Source organism: Muntiacus reevesi, chromosome 13, assembly GCF_963930625.1.
Source record: "Muntiacus reevesi chromosome 13, mMunRee1.1, whole genome shotgun sequence".
NCBI lineage: Eukaryota > Metazoa > Chordata > Mammalia > Artiodactyla > Cervidae > Muntiacus > Muntiacus reevesi.
The window spans coordinates 46,913,914-46,941,234 of NC_089261.1; positions in this window are offsets into that span (position 1 = coordinate 46,913,914).

Genomic DNA, 27,321 nt, shown 5'->3' on the forward strand with positions numbered 1-27,321 from the left:
CTCTACAATGGATACAATTTGCATGGGGACCCTGACCTGTATTATAACCATTTAGTCATCTCTTTGCATACAAAAGCCCTAGAGATGAAAATATTCTTGGCCACTCACTTTTATCTATTCATAATTTATACTGTTTGTTTTCTTATTCATTACTGGAAAATGGAAACATTTAGCTCCCATAACATTTTTAGGTTGACTTCAAACTGAAGGGAGAAAGAGTAGAGAAAACATGATAGTTAGTAGAAAGAGTAATCTTGCATAATTTTATATATTCTCCAAAACACGCCATTTATGTGTTCTCAGTGAAAGCCTGATTATTTAAAGTATTATAATTATTTTAATTTATTTTGCAGACAGATAACTTTCTGAGTTGCTATCATTTATTAAAGCAGTACTTTTCACAAATCCCAGTGGCACCATCCATTATTATAAAAATGTATTCACTGTCACAGGTCTGCTCTAACATTTTTATTATAAATAACAGTAAGAAATATATCTAGCATAAAAATGTAAAAATTATATAAATAATATCCCAGGTTGGTGTTAAAGACATTTTACCATTGCCTATGTCATGGAAACCAGTATCAGAATGGATGCATTGATCAACTCATATCAGTGCCAAAATAAACAATTTGTATGGGCACACTGGCTATGTTGACTAGATAGTAATAAATGTATATATAAAACAAGTAGAGATTTCACAAACTATGAAATGCAAAATATTAGTAGCTCAGTCATGTCCGACTCTTCGCAACCCCATTGACTATAGCCCACCAGGCTCCTCTGTCCAAGGAATTCTCCAGGCAAGAATACAGGAGAGGATAGCCATTCCCTTCTTCAGGGGATCTTCTGGACCCAGGGATTGAACCTAGGTCTCCTGCATTGCAGGCAGATTCTTTACCATCTGAGCCACCAGGGAAGCCCCTCATGAACTATACTTATGTTTAATACTGGAAATATACCATTCTCCATTCTATCTACTTTCTCCTATTTTAGTCTAACTTGTTTCATGTTAAAAGGTTAGGCACAAACTACTACATTAATTTCATGATCTGCTGAGTCTAGATCTGCAATACAGCAAACACTGCATTAGATAATACCATCAGTAACATTGAAAAAAACCTCTTTTCCAAGGACAAGTGTTCCTTTTGTTATCTTCTCTTCATCTACACATAAGATAGTGAAAAAATAGTCCACTAGTATTTATTGGGTCTGATCTAGATACTATGTAAGTGATTTGCTATTGTAACTGTCTTTGTCAATAAAGTTAAAAATTTGTTTGTCTCCATCTGTTTTGCATTATGGTGTATACATTATCGCAATGTTTAACTGTATGTATCAATGAAATTTTCAAAATCATAATTTAGGCTCCAGAATCTTTTTTTTTAAAGTGATTTGGCATTTTCTTAAGTGATTAAGTATATTTCTAAAAGGGAATTTTCAAGATCTTTTCACTCTTTAAATATATAAGATATTATTTCTTTAGACAAGTCATGTATGGATGTGAGAGTTGGACTGTGAAGAAAGCTGAGTGCTGAAAAATTGATGCTTTTGAACTGTGGTGTTGGAGAAGACTCTTGAGAGTCCCTTGGACTGCAAGGAGATCCAACCAGTCCATCCTGAAGGAAATCAGTCCTGGATGTTCATTGGAAGGACTGATGCTGAAGCTGAAACTCCAATACCTTGGCCACCTCATGCAAAGAGTTGACTCATTGGAAAAGACCCTGATGCTGGGAGGGATTGAGGACAGGAGGAGAAGGGGATGACAGAGGATGAGATGGCTGAATGGCATCACCGACTCGATGGAGATGTGTTTGGGTAAACTCTGGGAGTTTGTGATGGACAGGGAGGCCTGGTGTGCTGTGATTCACGGGGTCGCAAAGAGTCGGACACTACTGAGTGACTGAACTGAACTGAACATATGGAAAGATTGTTTTTGTTGTTGAGTCACTCACTTATGTCTGACTCTTTGCAGCCCCATGGAAAGATAGAAGCAGAATTAACTGACTAATGATTTTCTTAAAAATTGTTTTTTTGTGTGCTGTCTGTGCTCAATTTGTAAGTCATGTCGGACTCTTTGAGAGGCTGTGAACTGCCAGACTCCTGTGTCCATGGAACTTTCCAGACAAGGGTGACATTCTTAATAATTGTTTTCTTACTACAGAATAAAATTTAATGTGATATTTTAAATTTAACAGGCCAGAGATTTTATTTTTAACATCTCTGCTGAAGTTTATAGCATAAAGTTATGATGATTTTTAAAACTTTATTGATTTGGAAGATAAATATTTCCTTTTATTTATGATGTCTAGTAGAATTAACATACGCACATAATTATGATGAAAAAATAACATAATAGTAACTGATGAGGCATTATATATCTTTATATTTGAACACATTGGAGAGAAGCATTGAAAGTAAAACTAAGACATAATTGCTGTCATTTTGAATAATGGTGCCCCAAACAGAGAGCCAAGCAGCATCTCAATGTCTTTTTATTTTCAGAAATCTTTAACTTTGCTGTTCAGTTCAATTTTATGTCATTCTTCCATGGTTTCTTGACAGAATTTTTTACCACTATTAATTAAGCTTGTTTTGTCTTTACTCTTCAGATGTATGGTTGATTTGCCATTGATGTGCAAATATCCTACGAAAGACTATACACAAAATGCTAAAACTGTAAAGCCAGTAGAGGTGCTGTAGATCAGGATAATTATTTTAGTCTTTAAGAGGTTTACAATGTATTTCATGTGTTGAAGTAATAAGGAAATCATTTTCACCCAATACCCAGACAGAAGCCAGAAGATGTATTAACTATCCCCCATTTACCTAAAGGAAGCCTTCATCTTGACCACATCTAACAGAATGGCAGCTCAACAATGGCCGTAAAGAGAATCAACTCCCATGAAGTAGGGAGGGTGGAGGGGGTTGAAAGCAAAAGCAATTCTTAAATAGGAAGAAAATACATGGCAGAAAATAAGAGAGCAAAACCTTCTGATAAAGATCAGATTCTTACACATTTTGCAAGGACAGAAGCAGAATTTGAGTATTTCCTATTAACAACATAGAAGGTTTTAATACTGGGAACTGACAGCGCAGAACAGAGAAACTGGGAAATTCATAATAGTCTGAAGAGGCTATGGATAAATAAAGAAAAGAAATATGGAATGGTTAGAATAGAAACAATTCACTTAGCTGTAGTGACGCTGTAATGAGGAAAAATTGAAAATTTATATCATAAGAATTGTGTACCATGAATAATTTATCTTATACAAATTTGCTTAACTTGACTGACAGTAAATTGGAAATAATCCTCATGCTTTGGTGAGGGTTCAGCAATGTGCTGCAAATCCTGTTGACATCTTAATACTGTGAGACCTCCTTAGTTAAAGCTTCCTTTTGCCACTGCAAATAGATGAATCTCAGAGCTGTTCTATCCTGTTTCACTGCTACAGTTTCATTGCAAATTCTGAACCCAGAGAAAGCAGACTAGGTAAAAGGCACTACTGTCTGTAGAATTGCTACAGCTATAGAAAAGATCGACATAGGTTAGGGGCAAATAAAAATAACACATATAAGTCATTTAAACCAATGATGCAGCTGCCTCAGTGACTGACATAAAGGGAAGTTGGTTTGAAAGAGTCTTTATTATTTATAATTTTGAAAATATACTTTTCTTGAGTTTGTTTCTGTCTACAGTTGGCATGGGTTAATGCAGTACTCAAAAAATACAAAGTAAGGATAATGATGACTAGAGAAATAGCTTTAATATTTGTTAAAAATGCCTTCTGTTCATATGAAGTTCTAAGTTTTAGTGAAAATTCTCAGGATTGTTCCCCTTGTTTATTCATAATAATATCCTTGAATATATAATCTAATAATAATATATACGCTAATAATGTTCCTCACTATCAATATTTCTCAAAAATGCAATTTAAAACAAAGTCAACTATGGTTTAATTGTTGTAGTTACTATATGCACATTGCCCTGTGACTCCCTATGGATTGACCTTGTATCAGTGTCTTGATGAATCGTCTCAGCTATTTTAGCATCTCGTCTGTAAGAATGGCCACATCCTGCTCTTTGGCCACCCTTCGCTGGAAAACATTTTCTAAATATCCCACTTTCATTCATGCCTACATGCCTTAGCATGCGTGTTGAATTCTCCTGAGTCCATTTTCCTCATTTTCTTCTTAAGGGCTATCCTCCCTTCAATCCAAATTCTATATGAAACTGTCATTTATTATTGTATATATAATTATAAATAATTATAATTCACATATAACTATAATTGATAATATCAATTATCAGTAACATTTGTTTTCAACCATTAGATTATTCAAGAATGTGTTTATCATTTTTATGTTCTTATGCATACCAAAACATTCAATAGGATTTGGCTCATTCTAAATTATGGATTGACTAAATTCTCATCACTTGCTCTTCTGGAAATCTTTAACATTTTAATTGTTCAGAAGTGCAAGATGTGTTCATGCCAGCAATGTTAATCCCGAACCTTCAAGCAAACCAATAACCAACCAACCAACCAAACAAAAAACAAAGGCATCTGAATGGTCTACACATTCAGTTCAGTTCAGTTCAATTCAGTGGCTCACTCGTGTCCAACTCTTTGCAACCCCATGAACTGCAGCATGCCAGGCCTCCCTGTCCATCACCAACTCCCGGAGTCCACCCAAACCCATGTCAATTGAGTCGGTGATGCCATCCAACCATCTCATCCTTTGCCATCCCCTTCTCCTCCTGCCCCCAATCTTTCACAACATCAGGGTCTTTTCAAATGAGTCTGTTCTTTGCATGAGGTAACCAAAGTATTGGAGTTTCAGCTTCAACATCAGTCCTTCCAATGAACACCCAGGACTGATCTCCTTTAGGATGGACTGGTTGGATCTCCTTGCAGTCCAAGGGACTCTCAAGAGTCTTCTCCAACACCACAGTTCAAAAGCATCAATTCTTTGGTGCTCAGCTTTCTTCACAGTCCAACTCTCACATCCATACATGACCACTGGAGAAACCATAGCCTTGACTAGATGGATCTTTGTTGACAAAGTAATGTCTCTGCTTTTTAATATGCTGTCTAAGTTGGTCATAACTTTCCTTCCAAGCAGTAAACGTCTTTTAATTTCATGACTGCAATCACCATCTGCAGTGATTTTGGAGCCCCCCCAAAATAAAGTCAGCCACTGTTCCCCCATCTATTTGCCATGAAGTAATGGGACCTACACATTAAGGGTACAATTTGCTTTCCTGTGTTATTTAGAACTTTTCTTTCTTACCTTTCTTAGTTTGAAAATATATGCAGCTCCAAACACTTACTTCAAAGTCTTCTGGACATAATGATAGCTCTGCATTTGAAAACACATTAATTTGCTTATCTCATCAGCAACTTAGCAGCTATTTGAAGTTGATGCTGTCACTATCCACTATATCAAATTTGAGTTGATTCTTTTAATTGATCACTTACTCAATTACAAGGTAACCTCAGGTTTAAAATTTTACTCAGATTCATCAAAGTTATTTAGTTCATAAAAAAGAGGCATATTGCTCCCTTAATTCGGTCAAATCCTTTCAGCATGCATACAAATCAATTTGTTAACTGAGCACATTTTCAACAGGTAATTATGAGACTAGTCTCTTAACAATAGGAGAATAATAAGCCATCTAGAATGTACTATTTAAAAAATAATCAGTTCCCAAGAAAGTTATGCTTCTACTCCACAAGCATAATTTTTTTCTACACTTTTTAAATTTGTTTTTTAATTGGAGGATAATTGCTTTATAATGTTAAAAGTTACTGATGAACCTATTCTCAGGGAAGGAATGGAGATTCAGATGCAGAGAACAGACTTGTGGACATTATTTTTTACACAAACATGTTAAGCTCATATATACATATTATAAGATAGAGTTATAAGGCATATTTGTTTCAGACATGGCACATTCAGACTTGGACATTTTTATAAACTAATACATTTATCTTCTGTTATAAAAGTGCACTATCACTTACTTATTTTGCTTTTTATTAACTTTCCCTTTCTTATATTTCTATATCCTACAATATTAAAAAATAGCTAACCAAATAAAATTTATTTTAAAATTACATATACTACAGCATTTATAAATATCATAAAAATTAAAACAGAATGAATACACATACTTTAAGATTACATATGCAAATAATTCCACACAGATAATTTAATTCTACACAGAGAATCAAGAATGACTTGAGTATTTAATTTATGAATTATTTAATGGTAAATGACTTACTCACATTGAAAGCATTAATCGCTCAATCATGTCTGACACTTTGCGACCCCATTGACTGTAGCCCACCAGGCTCCAACTCCAAGGGATTTTTCAAGCAAGAATACTGGAGTGGGTTGCCAGTTCCTTCTCCAGAGAACCTTCCTGACTCAGGGATCGAACCTGGATTTCCTGCATTGCAGGCAGATGCTTACCATCTAGCTACCAAGGAAGGGCCTTTCTTGTTGATGCTGAAGTGTCCATCTTTATAAATAGCCTCATATTTTGTCTTAGCATTTCTCAAATTTGATAATTAATTTCTGTTTAAGATAAAAAAATCATCCTTTCAACTCCAAATTCATCACAGTATACTTACATAGCATGTAATATACACACATATATATACATCCAAGACACACTTTATCTGTTAGTCATTTAGTGGATGTTAGTGACTTTCACTTACAGTTAAAACACAAAAGGAAGATAAGAATAGGACCAGTGGTAAAAATTACTTTTTCTGTTTTATAAATACAGATTTTAACCTGCCTAAGATACACATAAATGAATAATTCTCCAGAAAAATTTTGCATATGTGCCAGCATCTTTGTTGCTCAAGAATTTGTTAGATTACAACACATTGAAAGCTTCAGAAAATGAGTCACTAGGCAGCCTGAGACTGAAGACATGGGGAAGACAAGAAATAAATGACCAAAGAGAGGCTCTTGAGACAGATGCAAAGACGGAAATCAGAATCTGGTTAGAAGAAATCAACCTGAGAAGCAAGAGGATACTATACATCGTAATAAAAAATAAAGGTATGAATGTGTTGGTGTATGTAAATTTCTTGGTTCAAAAGTACAGTTTGAGGTGGTTGCTATGTTGTTGCTTATCATTTCTTTTTGGAATAAAAAATGAAATTTTTTTTAGAGTTTCAGGTAAATATAGATGATGTTTGAAATACTAACGAGAGGCAGGAAGGAAGGAGAGGAGGGAGAGAGAGAGTGAAAAGAAAGGAAATAAGGGAGGACAGAGGGAGAGGAGGAGGGAGTATTCGAGGAGCCTGGCCTGCTACAGACAGGGACTCACCAAGAGCCGGTCACACCTAAAATGACTGTGCATGGCATATGGCGTTTCCATCAATGAATGTTTATTATGTTTATTAACAAAATTTACTAATAAAATTAATGGCTATTATAATATTTATTATATTTTTGCTTCAATTGAAAGTTTCAGTTTTTAAGCATCAACATCTCATAACTCCACTATAATTTTGTGAACAAAATATCCTATAGCTATAAACTTTAACTTTCCACCTGGTATCATTTCTCAAATTTGAGAAATTTCCAGACACGGCATTTGTCCAGAGATGTGTCCAGACATGGTAATAGTGTCCTGTGTACAATCATTGAGAGTACTTGGTTCCTCTGTGTGTGTGTGTATGTTTGTATATTTGAAGCTTTCCTATCAATTATTTAATATAGGCTGCTATTACTGTGAGGACATTAGGAAAGAAATAATTTCCAAGTTGGTGTTTGGAAATTTTGTGAAATACAGTTGCCTAAAGTCATTTTTACTTCATCTATCTCGCTTAAAACCCACAAAAAATGATAAAAAAAAAAACCAATATTTGAAAGAAAACTGTTCCATGAAACAAAGAAACAACTAAAGAAACTAAAGCTAAAGAGCATTCTTGTTAAATTCTGTGGTCAGTTCCCTAAAGAGGCAAAAGATATGTCAAAAAAACCCAAAATCTAATGTAATACAGAACAAAATGCACAGTTTTCTAGAAATCAGTATTAGTCTTGAAAATCCCATCTAAAATTCCATTGATTAGAATAGAATGTCTTAGAAGCCTGATTAAATCATGAAATGAGACATTTCTCTGTAGAGAGGAGAGAATGGTGCAAGGGTAAATACTATGCTTAAATGAAATTTCTATTTTCAGTTTAGCAACCTAGCCAGATGTGTATAAAAGTGGAAGGCAAGCAGAGATATGGAGGAAACACAAAGTGTCCTTGTGATTTTAATGGTTTTACTTTCTGCAGCACCAATCTTTGAAACACCAATCTTAGGAAACACTAAGAAAATTACAGATTTCATGGGAGAGAAAATAGATTTCTTTGCTTTATTTCTCTGCAATAAAACTTTTCAGTAAATTGATGACTATAGTTAAAAGTAAGTAATATCCTCCAAGATACAATTATATATGTTGTAAAAATTTAAAGATTTATAGCAGAAAAGGATTATTCAAAGACATAATTCCAGTTAATAGCAACAAAATTAAGGACATATGGTATTACTAAACATATCAAAATTGAAAACACACACTGAACAGCTTAATGATGAGGCAACTTCAAAAAATTTAAAAACAAGCTGATAACTTAAAACATAAAAATGAAGAAGAAAAAAACTATGGAGATTGCCAAAACATTAAAAGTCAAAGACAATACAAGCAAGAACAGTTGAAATACTTATCGAAAGCCGTATCAAATGTTGGGGGAAAGTAAAAAGATATAAATATAAATAAATATTAAATTGCAGAACTGGAAGACAAGCAAGTTCCAAAGTGCACAAAATAGTGGTCTCAAATAAGAGAACAGAATATAATGCAAAAAATGAAAAAAAAAGAAAAAAATCAGAGAAACTCTCTTAAAAATAATATGAACACTACAATACAAAGGCCAGTCTTTCCCCTAAGTGAATATGGGAAAAACAATATTAAAACGAACTCATTAATTACTCATTTTATATAGGAGATAGAAAAATCAAATTACCTACAAAGAGGAAGAAGTGTTATTAATCTGATCTCATATTTTTCCATAGCAGAAGTAAATAGTTCCTTAATTCAGAACAACATTTATAATGCTATGAAGGAAATAAATAAGGCCCCAAGACTTTTACCTGAATTCATATTTTGCTTCAATATAAAGAGCATGTAAAATTAAAAGGATTCAATTATAAAATACTTATCTAGGGTTTCTGCATGTATACATATTTGAAAATGTCTCTGAATTGCCTTTAATTTTGAGAAATATCTTTGAAAATAAAGTTTATGTTCTTAGAATATAATCAGAAATAACATTGGATATTGTTTTCTCCATGTTTAGAAATATGTATACAACCTAAATCTGAAGAATTCTATTTCTGGGTGTAAATCATAGAGAAAGTCTTATGAAAGTGAGTAATTATACCTGTTGAAAAGTATTTATTGTATAATTTCTGAAAGAGAACATTCAAATACCTAAGTAATCAAACATGTTTAAAAGATAAAGCTATCTATAATGCATGTAAATTTCCAGAGTATATGAATGGGAAAAAAGTTGCAGCATAATAAAAATATTATAAAAATGTTAACAAAATAACAGTGAAACAAAAAAGTAAGTGACATAATTTTTAACAATTCAGAGACGATAACAAATTGCATTATTTTGCATAATCATATAATCTTGCATATTCAGTACTTTAATATTACTTAAATCTCATTTTATCATGAAAAATGCACATATGACTGCAAGTCCTTCCATATATATGTGTCTGTGTATATATAATATATATATATACATAAAATAAATATATAGAACATTCAATTGTCTAAGCTTAAAAATAAATAGCCTATAGTATATTACAGCTGTATTTCTCCATGATTATTGCTGCTATTAAAATAATCACTACTTTAGAGATTTATTTTTTTTTTAATCAAATGATGTTGCTTCAGAATAAATTTAACTGCAAAAACTAAGATAATCTATTAGGAAAATAGTATAGGAACTGAATATACAATGATATATAAAAGAAGATATTTAAAGAAATTCTATACATTAGTAACTAGATGTTAATGGAAAAAGGGTTTTTACTTGCAATTGGCATTTGATGTTGATATAATAATATTAAAACATAAAAATTAATGTCCCCTGAATTTTATTAATAGCAGCAAATCACAAGAATTATGTAATTTCTTTTAAGTAAGAGATTAGGTTATGCATTCTTTTATAACTGCTCTCTTTTGTATTGGTTCTTTCTTGTTAGTTGGTTGGAATCAGTATCAGTATCATGGGTGTTCACATATAAATACAACAAAACATGACATGTTCAAATACTAAATAGTTTTTTTTTTTTTTATGTTTTTTTTTTTTTTTTTTAATATTATTTTATTAGTTGGAGGCCAATCACTCCACAACATTCCAGTGGGTTTTGTCATACACTGACACGAATCAGCCATATAGTTACACGTATTCCCCATCCCGATCCCCCCTCCCACCTCCCTCTCCACCCGACCCCTCTGGGTCCTCCCAGTGCACCAGGCCCGAGCACTTGACTCATGCATCCCACCTGGGCTGTTGGTCCGTTTCACCATAGATAATATACATGCTGTTCTTTCAAAACATCCCACCCTCACGTTCTCCCCCAGAGTTCAAAAGTCTGTTCTGTACTTCTGTGTCTCTTTTTCTGTTTTGCATATAGGGTTATCGCCACCAAGAATTCATTTGAATCAGTTCTAATGAGATGGATGAAACTGGAGCCCATTATACAGAGTGAAGTAAGCCAGAAAGATAAAGAACATTACTAAATAGTTTTTAAAGATCGGTTCAGTTCAGTTGCTCAGTCATCTCCAACTCTTTGTGACACCATAGACTGTAGCAAACCAGGCTTCCCTGTCCATCACCAACTCCTGGAGCGTGCTCAAACTCATGTCCATCGAGTCGGTGATGCCATCCAACCATCTCATCCTCTGTCATCCCTTTATCCTCCTGCCTTCAATCTTTCCCAGCATCAGGGTCTTTTCAAATGAGTCAGTTTTTCGCATCAGGTGGCCAAAGTATTGGGAGTTTCAGCTTCAGCATCAGTCCTTCCAATGAATATTCAGGACTGATTTCCTTTAGGATTGACTAGTTTGATATGCTTGCACTCCAAGGAACTCTCAAGATTGTTCTCTACCACTAAAGTTCAAAATCATCAATTCTTCGGTGCTCAGGTTTCTTTATAGTCCAACTTTCACATCCATAGATGACTACTGGGAAAAACATTGCTTTGACTAGATGGCCTTTGTCAGCAAAGTAATGTCTCCATTTTTTAATATGCTGTCTAGGTTGATCATAACTTTTCTTCCGAGGAGCAGGTATCTTTTAATTTCATGGCTGCAGTCACCATCTGCAGTGATTTTGGAGGCTCCCTCCCCCGCCAAAAAAAATAGTCTGTCACTGTTTCCATTATTTCTCCATCTGTTTAAAATGGAGTAATGGAACCGGATGCTATGATCATAGTTTTCTGAATGTTGAGTTTTAAGCGGTTTTTTCACTGTCCTCTTTCACTTTCAAGAGTCTCTTTAGTTCCTCTTCATTTTCTGCCATAAGGGTGGTGTCATCTGCATATCTGAGGTTATTGGTATTTCTCCTGGCAATCTTGATTCCAGCTTGTGCTTCATCCAGCCCAGCATTTCTCTTGATGTACTCAGTATATGAATTAAATAAGCAGGGTGACAATATACAGCCTTGACGTACTCCTTTCCCGATTTGGAACCAGTCCATTGTTTCATGTCCAATTCTAACTGATGCTTCTTGACATGCATACCGATTTCTCAGCAGGCAAGTCAGGTAGTCTGGTATTCCCATCTCTTTAAGAATTTTGCAGTTTGTTGTGATCAACACAGTCAAAGGCTTTGGTATAATCAATAAAGCAGAAGTAGATTTTTTTTGGAGCTCTTTGCTTTTTCGATGATCCAACAGATGTTGGCAATTTGATCTCTGCTTCTTCTGCCTTTTCTAAATCCATCTTGGATATTTGGAAGATCATAGTTCATGCACTGTTGAAGATCTGCTTGGAGAATTTTGAGCATTACTTTGCTGGTGTATGAGATGAGAGCAATCATGCAATAGTTTGAAGATTCTTTGACATTGTCCTTCTTTGGAGTTGGGATGAAAACTGACCTTTTCCAGTCCTGTGGTCAATGCTGAGTTTCAAATTTGTGGGCATATTGAGTGCAACACTTTAACAGCATCATCTTTTAAGATTTGAAATAACTCAACTGGAATTACATCACCTCCACTAGCTTTGTTTGTAGCTATGCTTCATAAAACCCACTGGACTTCACACTCCAGGATGTCTGGCTCTAGGTGAGTGATCACACCATCGTGATTGTCTGGGTTGTGAAGATCTTTTCCGTACAATTCTTCTCTGTATTATTGCCACCTCTTCTTAATTACCTTCTGCTTCTGTTAGGTACATACCATTTCTGTCCTTTATTGTGCCCATCTTTGCTCATTTTTAAAGGTGGTTTTGAATAAAGAAGCAATACATGACAATTAAAAGCTGATTTAATGACATTTAAGGCCCGCATTATAAAAACCATGTCTTATATTACTATGTTCTAGTGACATAAATATAATATTGCTACAATTTTGGAAACTAAATTTTATTTTATGGTTAATAGAAGAAAACTCATAGTTGATGATAAAAGTTCAATAAAACAAAATTTTTTTACTTGTTATTCTTCAGGAAAATTACTGATTGTTTTTACCTTACATATGGTCTGATTTGTTCAAACCTATAAATGTGTCCTATAACACAAATGCAAAGGCCTATGCAAGAAATATCAATTTTAAAAGTGTTGATTGTGAATATGTTAATTAAATGTCTTGATTAATAGATAAATATATTGCTGTATAATGAAACACTAATGTGTAGGCTATGAAGTGTGGACACCAAAGTTAATCCTAACATTAGATAATTGAAATTTGCTACTCAAATTATCAAAATTATCCAAATTTTTTATTTCAAAGACTCACTAAAAAAATCTATTATTAGAAAAACCAAAGCCTTATTGCTGTTTTATTCTATTTTTCTATGGCTAATGGAAAATTTTTTCATGAGATAAGCAGTTGAGTTTTACATTTATGTTCACATAATCTACCTAGCATAATTTTTATAATAAATATTAGTTTGAAACAAAAAAATCATTATTAGTATGGAAATCTAGACTAGAATCTGTATCTAAATAAATATTGAGATATTTATTTTACTATGGGGTAAAGAGAATTCTACTTTCAGAAACTAAAGTACCAACTAAGACTAATGGGAATAATGAATAATTCTGTCAAGACACAAAAATAGGCCACATTGACATATAAGCAATATATTTGAAATGTACTGTGATGGACTGTCAAATCAGGCTTTTCAGTCGGACATACAGCCTTTTCCTTGTCTCACTTTATCTCTATCTTCACATCTATCAAGCACAGTCCTTGGTCTCATTTTCTGCCTAAAAACTGGCAACTTTGATTTCCATTACTTCTTCTCTTCTCAGTTCATTATTTTATCTCTCACATTTTTAGTACCTGGTCACATGCAAGAGATAAACATTTACTAAATTTCCTCAAGAATAAATAATAATATAGACAAGATAGGTTAGGAGACTTTCAGCTACAAATGCCAAGAATCTACTAAAAAAATGGTTTTAAGATAAGTAGATGGCATTAACTCACAGAAAAAGAAGACAGGGTAATTTGGAGGTTCTTTAATTCAAGATATTAACAAGGATCCAAATGTGTTTGTTATTTTTTCTATGTTGGCCTCTTGGCTGGAACTTCTCATTTATTCTATACAGCTGTAAGAATTCGGGTGTCTTAAAACTTTTTAAGTCTTTTTTTTTCACAGTAAAATCTTTTTTCCCCTAGCACCTATAACCTGGAGGAAAACTACTGGTTCAGAGTAATCAGTATTCATTTCTGGATATCTGAAAAACATCAACTAAAATGACTCTGAGGTAAAAACTAGATAATATACATTAGCAAATAAATTGTGCTACTGACTTTTTTCCTTTGTTTTGCTTCAATTCCAAAGTTGAGAGAAAAATTTCTAAGAGGAAGAAGCAAATTTGACAAATAAATACCTATTTTAACTGCTAAAGTATATTGGACTCACCTCATCAAAAAGACTGATTTGTTTGCAATCTGAGATTTCTTTTCTGTGCCCTTTTATTTATTTACTTTATTTTTAATTGGAGGATAATTGGTTTACAATATTGTGTCAATTTTTGCCATACATCAACATGATTCAGCTATAGGTATACACATATATACGTCTCCTCCCTCTTGAACGCCCCTCGCACCTCCCACCCTATCCCACCCCTCTAGGTTGTCACAGAGCACCATGTTTGAGCTCCTTTGCCATACAGCAAATTCCCATTGGCTATCTATTTTATAGGCTTCCCTGGTGGCTCAGATGGTAAAGAATCTGCCTGCAATGCAGGAGACCTGGATTTGATCTCTGGGTTGGGAAGACCCCCAGGAGAAGGGAATGACTACCCACTCCAGTATTCTTGCTGGAGAATCCCATGGACAGAGGAGCCTGGCAGGCTACAGTCCATGGGGTTGCAAAAAGTTGGACAAGACTGAGCGACTAACACTTTAGCTATTTGACATATGGTAATGTATGTGTTTCAGTGTTACTCTTTCAATTCATCCCTCCCTCTACTTCCCCCACTGTGTCCACAAATCTGTTCTCTATGTCTGCATCTCCATTGCAGGATATGCAATCTGAGATTCCAAGCTTCCTAAATATCTAACCATCAACATCAATAACTAAACTGTCATTTGTTAATAACATGTTGATTACTGCCAGGGTAAGCAGTCTAGAGTTGCTGGTCTTTTATTTGTCAAAACAAGGTTCCTTGATCCTTCCTTACTTTACTTTTAAATCCAATGGACACCAGCACTCGTATGAAGACTTTTGGGAATACCAGTTATTAGCATTGCCCACATTTTCCCCAGATCTCTATCCATGGTTCAAATTAAACTCAATGAAAAACTAAATTCATTTCTTGATGATTGTTGATCTTCATTAATGATTAAACTGAAATTACTAAACTCAATTCCATAAGCAATCTTATTGATCAATAAACAAGATTTCTGATTGGTCATTAATATTTTAATGTATATTAAATACAATCATTTTTTAATCATGAAATTAAAAGAATAGATACTTGTAAGAATGGTTTTGTTCAGTGCTTACCGATTATCCTATAGGAACTAGATCAAGATTATTTTAGCTCTGTTTTTTGTATATTTTTGCTTTAGATCCAGATTCTTTAGATTCTAGAATGCTAAAAGAAGACAAAAAACTAAATTTTGATAAAATTTAGGTAAAATTCACCTTCATATTTGTTTTTAAAAATTGGCACATATTATATTCCAGGAATCGTGGTTTAATGTAGAGAAAGAATACAGAATGAGACTAGCAGTTGTTAAGTTTTGTTTTTATTCATTGACATTGAACAAGGAAATGAGAGTACCCATCTTCTAGACAGATGGAGCGGAAGATAATTGTTAGGAAGAACTTGACAACATTCATAGATTCCATGCTTATGGTTAGATGTCTGATTTACTCCCTGACACATTCTCACTAACAAGGTGTTAATTGTTTTCTTTCTTACTATTAGCTCACAGTCAATGATGCATCTTTATACAGAGATTTCATACCTTATTTTCTTTTTGGCTTATTCTTTTGACAAACTGTAGAGTGTTAAACAAAAGGAAAAAAACTGTAATTCATCTTATTTTTAGAATTAATTTTTAAACATTACATGCTTTACTCTCAGCACTTAAGATTTACTTCCTTACTTACAGGTTTGAGTGTAGTGAAATTCCTTGATAATAAGAGCCAGGAATATAACTCACTCCAATTTCACTCCCATCCTCTCTACGAGTTACCATGAGCTTTGACTACTCCACCAATAAAGAAAATACAATAAATTGTAATGACTTCTACTCCAGTTCTTTAGCCCTTGTTATTATATTAAAATCAAGGCTGTATACAATGAGACACACTAAAAGAGCATATTATCCCCTGAAGTATATTTAGGGTATTATTTTGCATTTAATTAATTCATGTTATTCTTTGCTACTTCACTGAAGAATTCTGAACTCTTTGATGTCAGGCCTCAGAGAATTTCAAAATGTTGATATTTGCTTTATCAGGATGCCCTCTAACACAAAATAGGCACTAATTTAATCTCATTAAACTCTCTTTTAAATAATGAAGATACTTATAAGAAGTATTTTTGATGGCAAGAGATAATAATCATGACAATTGCTATTTAATTAAGGTCATGGAATTCACACACAATTTGCAATATGTTTAGAAAAGAACATCCTTACAAGAGGAAGAAAAATCACACAGTTCTTTAAGCAGCTATAAGTTATTACTTCCAATATGACTCTTCAATCTATGCCTATCTGTTAATATTTTAGAATAAATGGTTAGATGATGCTAAATATCAATATATTCTTAAAGAATATTGTATATTTTGTAAAAGTAAAATAGATTAATCAGCTCTGGTTTGCCACTGAGACTTTGGATAATACACTCTTGAATGATTTATAGAAATTATTCATGCAAAGTCCTCTTTTCAGCAAAGACTCAGTTGATTGGCCAAAACTAGCATTATTCTGAAAGAATTTTCAAATGAAATTAGATTGTCTATTCAGATACTGGCTGAACAGGTTTTTGTCCAAGCAGTCATTCAGCTTGGAAACTTGACAAAATTAATTGGATCAGTCTTCACATTGTATAAATTTCTCTGAACACAAAGAACAGACATTCACCACATTAGAATTAAGAAAGAAAAAAAAAAAAAGAGCAACTCCTGACATTCAGGCGATGGCTTGGCACTCACATCTAGGCTATGCTATTTTCCCACTAGACGTAAACAATCTCAGAGTGCCAGCCTCAGACAAGGTTATTCTGAGACCATAATAAAATGAGACAAATAGAGGCTACTTCATAATTTTGTCTATGGACAGACAAAATCAATATTCTTGTAAAACCTCCAAAATATGAAGCACCTCCCCCACTTTCTGGGCAAAATAAATGAATACTCCTTAATTAATTACAGTGTAATTCTTATGTTAGTCTCCACTTTCTGTAGATAAATTTAATTGAGATAGACAACCACAGAAATGCCTCTACTTCCTGACAGCATTCAGTCTAGAGAGGACACTTGCTTCCTGACATCCTGCCTCAAATTATCCAGCCAAAGCCCCAAATCCTGTAATAGGTCCTTTTCTAACACCTACTTAAGGTGACCCCCCATTTTTCACCACTGTCTGTTTTCCCCCTTGTGACAGCGAGTGAAAGGTTGAATATGTTTAACTATAGATGTGTTTCTGGAGACCTTTGGCTTCAGTATATTAAATGAAGGTGATAATATTTATGGTAATTTGACAAAGAGAAAACAGCCATGATCACCAAATATCTAAGTTATGCTTGCTTCCTATTTTGAATTCTCTTATGACTGAAAACAAACAAATGCACACATGCGTCAAATACTCTTTAACATTCAAACCCAGAGGAAAATAGCAGAAAATGATATCGATTTACCATCATTATAAGAGATAACACCTTTAATAAGGAATAATGAGAGGAATCTTGAATAGAGATATGTTTTTAAATTTTAACATTAAAATTAATTAATGGTGTTTTTTAGGTTTTTTCTTCCAAGAACTTGGTGTGTGGGTGTGATAGGCTGAACAATGGTCCCCCAATATGTCCAGTTTCTAATCCCTGAAATCTGTGAATGTGTTACATATATTTTGCAAAGGATTTTGTAGACATAATTAAGGTTATGGATCTTAAAACAAGGAGATTATCCTGGATTATCTGAGCGATCTCAATTTAATCACATGAGCCTTTCAAAACAGAGCATTTTCTCTGGCTGGAGGCCAGGGTTATATTATAAACAGAAGGAGGAGTTATTGGAAGTAGAGAGAGACTTAACCCCCAGTTTCTGGACAGAGGCTATTGGAAAGCATGCGAAGGAATAAGTATAAGTATATTAAGTATATAAGTATAGCAAAGACTATACTTAAACTGACAACTGGCATCATAGTGGGGACTTCATTCTTACAACCACAGGAGGAACTAAACTCGAATGATTTTAGAAGTGGATCCAGAGACTCATGAAAGACATGCAACCTTGCTGACACCTTGATTTCAACTCTAACCAGAGGACACAGTTGTGTGAAGCTATTTCTGGACTCTGACCTACAGAACTGTGAGATACGAATGGGTGTTGCATCCAACTGCTAAATTTGTAGTCATTTGTTATGCAGCAATAGAAAACTAAAAATTCCTTTGGAAGCTCAGGTTAGCCAAAAGAATTTGCTCTGCAAACTTTTGGGAATAATTCTCTTACTCAGAGTGATTCTCTAGATCAGCATCAATTTCTGCCTTATATGTCAATTTCTTTTTCCCTGGAACAGGGGTCCACAAACTCTAGGATCTAATTCTGCCTTGGAACTGATGCAACAATAAAGTAAACAATAAATACAATGTGCTTGAATCATCCCAAAACCATTCCTCTCCCCCAGTTTGTGGAAAAGCTGTCTTCCACAAAACCAGTCCCTGGTGCCAGAAAGGTTGGGGACTGCTGCTCTAGAATCTATGATTCACTTTTATAACTGAAAAAAAAAAAAATACAGTGTATTTTTATTCAAAGAAGATAAGGAAGGCAGATACTACCTTGAGGAAGTATCTAGGAAATATGAAAGTATAATAAAGGAATGGAGCATGAAAGAAGTTTATCCAAGTATAAATTAATCTAATGTATGAATACAGATACAAATTTTGTTACACTGATGCAATTGGGTACAAAAGACAAAAGTCTCTGAATTATTATAATAAATTGATGAATGGATCCAGAAAAAGCTAGAAAGCTTTCAGGCATTTGAACATGATGAAAGCAAGAAAGTAGGAATAAAATACTGAATCTTGGTATATGTGGTTAGAAGGTTATCAAATCATTTAAAGGAAGGAATTAACTTTGAAACTGGTAAGTCAAGATTCATGTAATTAAGTGTATTAGGAAACATGCTTACATTTATATACATGCATTTTATACATGCATGTATAAAAAACATACAAAAATCTGCATAATTTTCTATGGATTTATTTTTTATATTCATTTATTTTTATTTACTATTTATTTGGTTGCACAAGACCTTAGTTGAGGCATGTGGGATCTAGTTCCCTGACCAGGGCTTGAGTCTAGGCCCCGTGCATTAGAAGCTTGGAGTCTCAGCCACTGGACCACCAGGGAAATCTTGGAGTTATGTTGCTATTGTTAACTAGTTCACATTTTTCTAAATTACCAAGACAGAAAAATATGTTTTATATACCAGAAATATTTGAATCTATGGAGACCTAAGAAAGCATTAGGAAAAGACAACAGTTGTGCCCAATAAGCCATAGCTTCCTACTTATTAGGGAATCATACAATTACTCCATAAACAGAAAATGTTTCTAATTGGATTTGGCAAGATTTACCTTGATCCTTTCCTTAAGAAAGGCTTTTGGATTCAATGTGTTTTCTTGTACTTTATATATGACAACATTTTATAAATTTTTTTCATTAATTATATCAAATTTTGTTAGATTTCTAATAAAATCTATAAGATCATAATCCTTGAGTCTATCTTCAAATTATTTGAAAATTTCCTAAAGTGAGTTAATTTGGCATATAGCATTTTGAATCATTTTGAAGTTTAATTTAGCTGCAGTTATATGAGACACCTGACTAGAATGGTCTAATTAACAATAGATTATATTTTTCACCTACAATGTCTGAAAGTAGATGCCCCAAATGACTCCACAATTTCTTAAATGTCTCTGTCACATACTATTATTTAGTTATGGTTCCTTTAGCAGCTGCTCTCATGATTCTGATATGCTCACAAAGACATCTCAACATTTTCATCTTCCTTTTTTTTCCCTGTGTGCTACACAGGAAGATGAGGAAGCAACAAATCAGACATATTGTAAAAGCAAAACTTTGCTCACCAGCTCCAGAAATCTTGTACTTTTGCTAGTTAGTTGGCATTTATTCACCCTGTTGTTCAGTTGCTCAGTCATGGCTGACTCTTTGTGACCCCATGAACTACAGCATGCCAGGCTTCCCTTTCCTTCATGGTCTTCTGGATTTTGTGCAAATTCATGCCCACTGAGTTGGTGATGCCATCCAACCATCTCATATTCTGCCATCTCTGTCTCATTTTGCCTTCAATCTTTCCCAGCATCAGGCTCTTTTCTAATGAATCAATTCTACGCATCAGGTGGCCAAAGTACTGGAGCTTCAGGGTCAGGATTGACTGGTTTGATTTCCTTGGGATCTAAGGGACTCTTGAGTTTTCTCAAACACCACAGCACAAAAGCATAAGTTCTTTGGTGCTCAGCCTTCTTTATGGTCCCACTCTCACATCAGTACATGACTACTGGAAAAACTGTAGCTTTGGCTGTATGGACTTCTGTCAGCAAAGCGATGTCTCTGCTTTTTAGTATGCTGTCTAGGTTTGTCATAGCTTTTCTTCCAAAGAGCAAGAGTCTTTTAATTTCATGGATTGTAGTCACCATCCAAAGTGATTTTGGAGCCCAAGAAAATAAAATCTGTCACTGTTTCCAAATTTTCCCCTTCCATTTGCCATGAAGTGATGGGACCTGATGCCATGATCTTGGTTTTTTGAATGTTGAGTTTTAAGCTAGCTTTTTTACTCTCCTTTTTCAGCTTCATCAAGAAGCTCTGTAGTTTCTCTTCACTTGGATAGCTCTTATTGTAAGAAAGTTAAGGAAATGCAACTGATAATCTGAGCATGCTTGCTTGTATGCTAAGTCACTTCAGTTGTGTCCAACTCTTTGTGGCTGTATGGACTGTAGCCTATCAGGCCCCTCTATCCATGGGGTTGTCCAGGCAAGAATACTAATATGGGTTTACATGCCCTCCTCCAGGGAATCTTCCCGACCCCAGGATCGAACCCGCATCTCTTATATTTCCTGCTTTGGCAGCCGGCTTCTTTACCACTAGAGCCATCTGAGAAGAGAGCCTAAGGCCAAGTCCCTGGGGGCAACTCTGACCCCTTTTGAGCTGCTGTCTGGCTCAGAGCCATCAAAAGCATTTGTTTGTTCTAGTCAATACCTGAAGAAAGACCCCTGTCCTTTTCTCAGAGCATTTACTAAAAGAAAAAACAAACAAAAATCATGAAACTTTCCTCTGTCCTTTAGCGATTCATGTGTATCTCTTCCAATTCAGGAGTATTTTTCTCAGTGATCTGAAAACGAGTTTTTGAAACATAATCATCAGGAAGTAGAGGACCTTCAGTCTCCCAGGCTCTTCAGGAGGATAGAATCCTAATTTGATAATTGTCAACTAGCAGACACAGCTGGTGTAATGACATTTACACTAATCAGTTTGTATTTTTGACTTCTCCATCTACCCAACTTGTTCTCCTCGCTGCTCTCTTATTCTCTTCAGTACTCTCTTGATCTCCTTTTAAAATGTCCTGTCCTCTCCACACAAATCAGAAAGGAGTTCAGATTTTTCTGTACTATCCTAAGCATTGAGTAAAATCTGTGCAAACAGATACCCAGCTTTGTTCATCACTGACAGGATAAAATTAAAAGTGCATTGAGTTTAGAGTGCTATTAGATGCTTTTTGTACTCAAGCCATGACGATCAAACAGCTTTAAGCAGTCTTCCTATTTGTTTCCACAAGGCATTATTTTCAAATTTAAATACAAATAATTCTCATAATTATTCTCCATAGTTCAACACATTAAAATTGTTTACATTGGGGAGTAATGAAGAGTTGGAAAGATGTGCGTTACTACTTTCTTAAACTGTATAAAGAGATTACTAGAGAATTTAACAGTAGAAACTTGAGGAGTTTTTATTTAAGATGGTAGAAAGAACAAAAGGATTAATTTAGTTCATGCAATTCTTTTAAACTAATGGTGAAAGAAGGGAAGTGGGGTAGCTGAAACCATGGCCTAAATTACTAGGAAAGAGGGTGACCTTATTAGAGGAAGGTTATCTACTCAAGAGATCCTGGGAGTATTGGACAGGATGTGCTGATTATAGGAACAAGTGAAACAGAATTCTCCCATCTCAACTCCTGTTTTACCCAGTGCACAGAATATTGGAATTTAGTTACCTAAACCCAGGTTAAAAATGAACAAGCAAGCTTACAAATAAATAAGTATTTATGATGAATTATAAAAATAAAATCACAAAAGACAGGTTATTTTCCAATAATGTAAAACAGTCGGGGAACTGAGGACTCTAATATTAGCTTTGGTACCTTCTCCTGGTGGTATTTAGTGTGTTCTCAACTTAAAAGTATATTTTCTTCTCATGAATTCTAAAATAAAGGCAGTTGTTTCACAATTCTGCACATGTACACAGACCTCCCACTCATATTTTAAAAATTATTTTCTGTTCTTCTATATAGATGACAGTATAAGAATTACACAATCTGTATAAAACATAAAACACAAAGACTCTGAAAAAATATAGAAAAATAAACCCTGGAGGAGAGATAGTCAATGATGATAAGAGACTGAAATAAAACATACAAAAATAGGACTAAAAAGTGATACCCAATAACATAATTAAAAGAATACATAGAATGCAAACAAAGTGGTTAGACAATAAGATATAAAAAGAACTTTTAAAAAATCAGTATAAATTCATGTTGAGGTTTGAAAGAAAACAGCAAAATTCTGTAAAGCAATTATCTTTCAATAAAACGTAAATTAAAAAATAAGTTGAGGAGCAGATATCTGAGCTAGAAAATTTGTCAATTAGAATCCTTGAATACTGAAAAAAAGAACAAAAACAAACAACAACAAAAATCCCAGAGTATCCAAGACCTGTGAGATAGCTACAAGAGAGGAAATATATATGCAATGGGAACAGCAGAAAAGAAAGAGGGAAGTACAAAAGGAATGATAATGGCTAAGATTTCCTCAGATTGATTTCAGACACCAAACCACAGATCCAGAAAGTTCAAAGAACATGAAACAGGATAAGGGTGCCCCCAAGACTACTCTTAGGCATATCATTTTTAAACTATAGAAAATCAAAAATAAACTTCTGGCAGAAACCAGGGGAAATAAAAAACCTTACCTGGAGCTGAAGAATAATAAGATAAGCATTCAGTTTCTCTTCAGAAGGCAAGCAAGCAAGAAGAGAGTGAAATGAAATATTTCAAGTTTGTTGAGAGAAAAATAACAACCAACCTAGAGTTCTGTATTGATGAAATTATCTTTCAAAAGTGAAGGAAAAATAAAGCCTTTAGGGAATTTGTTGATAGTAAACTTGAAAGAAACTTTTTAAAAGTTCTTTAAAGAAGGGAAATAATATAGGTCAGAAATCCAGATCTATATGAAAGAAGGAGGAACATTAAAGAAATATTAAATAAAGGTAAAATAAAAATTTTATATTTATTATTAATTCATCTAACAGTAACTTGTTCAAAATAATAATACAACATATTAGATTATGCATGCTAATATATCATACATATACTGTCTGGTTCCAACTATACAACATTCTGAAAAAAAGAAAAACTGCAGAAATAGTAAAAAGAAAAGCAATTTCCAGGAGTTGTGGAATGGGGAGGGATAAGTAGGCAAAACAGGATGTTTGCATGCTCAGTCAGTCAGTCATGTCTGACTCTTTGTGACCCTATGGACTGTAGCCCACCAGGCTCCTCTACCCATGGGATTTTTCAGGCAAGAATACTGGAGTGTGTTACTATTTTCTTCTAGAGGGTATCTCCCCAACCAAGGGACAGAACCCACATCTCCTCTGTCTCCTGCATTTATATGTGGATTCTTCACCACTGAGCCACCAGGAAAGACCTAGATTTTTAGGATAGTGAAGATTCTCTATATGAACTCTTAAAAATGGTTACATGTCATTAAATGTTTGTTCAAACCTATAGAATGTACCACACCAAGAATAACAGCAGTGTAACCTATGGACTTAGCATGATTGTAAGATGTCAATGTAGGTTTATCACTTGTGACAAATGAAGCATCTGACAGGGATGTTGTTGATGGGAGAGGCTATGCATGTTTAGAAGCAGAGGGCATATGGGGAATCTCTCATGTTCTCTCAATTTTCTTGTGAATCTAAAACTGTGACCCCAAAAGTCTTACTTTAAATAAAATAAGAAAAGAAGCATAGATTGACAAGTAATAAAAAACTGTTTGAAAATAATAAAAAAGAACTATAAAAAGAAATTATATAAAGAGTGAAAATCATTGTATTTTGTGTCTGGGAATGAGGATTAGGAGTTTTTGGTTATTTTGAGGTTAGGAGTTTTTGGTTAATTGGAAAGATAAATTATCTTAAGATCAAATATATAAAACTACATTTTTCATAATATTTTGTTCACTATTTTGAGGATAGGTACCTATTACTTTTCTTTTATAAGCCATACTTGCAGCATTCCTTTCACAATTTCCATTTTCAGTTTCTTTAAGGTGAGGTGAGAACTTAGAGACACTTGCAAAGATATCTAAATGCAGTCTTTTCTTAATATTTTTGTTTTTTTTATTTCTGATCTTTTACAGTTGTCTCACCCACACCTTTTCAGCAGGAAATAGTTTTAGTGCCTCTACTTTGTCAAATCTTTTTAAAACTCTGACTTTTCATAAATGCAACACTCTCTCCATTCACATTCAGTATGTTTTAAAAAGAAAAGGGACAACAAACAAGTCAAAAAAATGCTATCTAATATCATCTAATGTTTAAACTTGTTTGTATTATTAGAGTTTTGTCTATGTGCATGTTTTAGTAAAATTTAAAATGAATAGAATATTTCTTTAAAAAAGAAGATAATGCCTTATGTTGTGCCTTTATCTTATGCTACCTGGGAAACACTCACCTCCCTTCTATTTATTCACTGTGATGGCGAAGTTGTTCTGGTTCTTTATTGCCTTGGTATTATTTATCTGATATTTCTTAGTACTTCATTCAATTTCTGAAGAACAGAGATTACCTACACAGCTTATATTTTAAGATAATTGTTTAACACAGTTCAGCAAGCAGTGAAGATTTTCAAGAGCCTAAACAAAAATGTATTTTATAATGAAAAATACAATCTTAGATTAAGCTCCAATGAATTTCATCTCACTTAATTTGAAATTTAAGAGATTTAGTATGTTTCACACAGATCCTATTACTTACTGGAGGAATTATATTCATTTTTAAAATGACTTTTTTGGCCACTAAGAAATTAGCCCTGTAAAATCAATGCTTAATTGTTTTGCCCTGAATTTAACCCTGATGCCTCCCACAGGAGCAGCCCCCCATATTCCCTCTCTGTCCTCTTGCAGCCGCAGCGAGTTTTCACCAACACCCTCATGACAGCAAAGCTTGCAGTCATTTCTTCACAGACTGAGACGGTGGCGCTTTAGGACCAGAGCAGGTCTGAGATTTACCTCCTCCTCTCCTAGTATTTCCTTCTTCTGTGTCTGCGCCACAAGGCACAGCTTTTAGTGATCTTTCTAAACTTCTCTTTGAACACTTAGTGAGGTCTGTGCAGGAGAATCTGCTAGAAAGCGCAGACACTGCAGTTTCCGCAGCGCCCGTGGGCCTCGCGGTGTTCCGCCAGCCTGCACCAGGCCTTCTCCAAAGCCTCAGCTTGTTCAGTAGCTCGTTGTGTCTGACTCTTCATGACCCCATCGACTGCAGCACGCTAGGCTTCCCTGTGCTTCACTATGAGACAGCCAACCCCTAGGGAGGTTGATGAGCCGTCTGCGGTCCCCGAGGAAGAGAGGGTTCTGGGGCTCTCGAGGAGGAGATGGTGGTCTGGAGTTCTCAAGGAGGAGACAAGGACAATTTTTTTTTTCTACATTGCTTTGTCTTAGCAAGATAACAGTGTAGATTGCTCAAGGACATGTTTCTCCTTAACAAGAACCTTCTGACTAATCTTGCTATCTTAAGACATATATGTGGGTTTGGGTCTGGTAAGATCTTTTTATTGTTCTAATCTTGTTAATTTATGATGTATGTTGTGGGAGTGGGTCTGGGAGTGGGTATACAAAGCCTTGATAAGACTAGCCAATGGGGGCACTCTCTGTCCCCCTTCTGATGTCTGTGTCAGAAGCTTTCTTTGTCCCTTTTTATACTTTAGTAAAACCCTGCTACACAAAAGCTCTTGAGTGACCAATGCTGGTCCCTGATCCCAAAGCTAAATCTTCTTCTTCAGAGATCACAAATCTGATTCCTTTCATCATACACTATCAATTATCTTTGAGAATTTGCTAAGATTCATGTCGATTGAGTTGGTGATGCCATCCAAACATTGCATCCTCTGTCGTCCCCTTCTCCTCCTGCTCTCCATCTTTCCAAGCATCAGGGTCTTTTCCGGTGAGTCGGCTCTTTGCATCAGTTGACCAAGGTATTGGAGCTTCAGCATCAGTCCTTCCAATGAATATTCAGGGTTGATTTCCTTTAGGACTAGCTAGTTTGATCTTGCTGTCCAAGAGACTCTCAAGAGTCTTCTCCAGCACCACAGTTGAAAAACAAATTTTATTATTTTAACTTGCTGTATCTTTTCTAGGTAAGAATATGCTCCATTATTCTTTCTCCTGAAGGCCCAAATTTCCTCATATTTTTAACCTCAGTTCTCTGATGGGTTTGAATAAAACAGTGAATTTGAAGTTAGACCAGATTTTAACCTCAGTTCTCTGATGGGTTTGAATAAAGCAGTGAATTTGAAGTTAGACCAGATTGTTTCCGCTGTGAGTTTGGGAAGGGAACTAATTCCATTTTTATATCTTAGAGCAAAACCAAAAGTGGAAAAGCATAACTTAAGAAATTATTTCTGGTGATTAAACACATATACATTATTGCTAAAGATTTTAGAAGTGATGAACTTTTTTTTTTACAGTATTAACCTACTTTGTCTATCTCTACATTTTTGACTTGAAGCTATAAAATGTAACATTTTGTCCTGTTTACCTCCTGAAGAACTAGGAAGCTAACATACAGGAAGTTAATTTCTACTTGTTCATGTGGGACTATTTAGAAGTATACATTTTAAAAATATTTCCACATTTGCTTTTACATTTTAGTATAAAAGCAATTGAAGCATAAGAAACCATAAGATACTTTAGGCCGAAATAAAGACTTTTTATTTTATTTTAAGTAAAATATAAATCAATTATATATATATATAGCAGAGGAATGGTAATGTGATTCATATGTGGAAACTTCAGAGAAT